This window comes from Ipomoea triloba, chromosome 16 (genome assembly GCF_003576645.1).
Source record: "Ipomoea triloba cultivar NCNSP0323 chromosome 16, ASM357664v1".
Classification (NCBI taxonomy): domain Eukaryota; kingdom Viridiplantae; phylum Streptophyta; class Magnoliopsida; order Solanales; family Convolvulaceae; genus Ipomoea; species Ipomoea triloba.
The window spans coordinates 11,020,543-11,021,230 of NC_044931.1; positions in this window are offsets into that span (position 1 = coordinate 11,020,543).

A 688-nucleotide genomic window follows, 5' to 3' on the forward strand; every position below is an offset into this window, starting at 1 on the left:
TCGGATCCTTATGAGTCCGGCAGTCTGTCTGCCTTTGAGTGAGTTAGGTTGAGATAACCTAAGTCTCATTTCGATCTTCGGATCCTTATGAGTCCGGCAGTGTGCCTGCCTTTGAGTGAGTTAGGTTGAGATAACCTAAGTCTCATTTCGATCTTCGGATCCTTATGAGTCCGGCAGTCTGTCTGCCTTTGAGAGAGTTAGGTTGAGATAACCTAAGTCTCATTTCGACCTTCGGATCCTTATGAGTCCGGCAGTCTGTCTGCCTTTGAGAGAGTTAGGTTGAGATAACCTAAGTCTCATTTCGACCTTCGGATCCTTATGAGTCCGGCAGTCTGTCTGCCTTTGAGAGAGTTAGGTTGAGATAACCTAAGTCTCATTTCGACCTTCGGATCCTTATGAGTCCGGCAGTCTGTCTGCCTTTGAGAGAGTTAGGTTGAGATAACCTAAGTCTCATTTCGACCTTCGGATCCTTATGAGTCCGGCAGTCTGTCTGCCTTTGAGTGAGTTAGGTTGAGATAACCTAAGTCTCATTTCGATCTTCGGATCCTTATGAGTCCGGCAGTCTGCCTGCCTTTGAGTGAGTTAGGTTGAGATAACCTAAGTCTCATTTCGCTCTTCGGATCCTTATGAGTCCGGCAGTCTGTCTGCCTTTGAGTGAGTTAGGTTGAGATAACCTAAGTCTCATTTC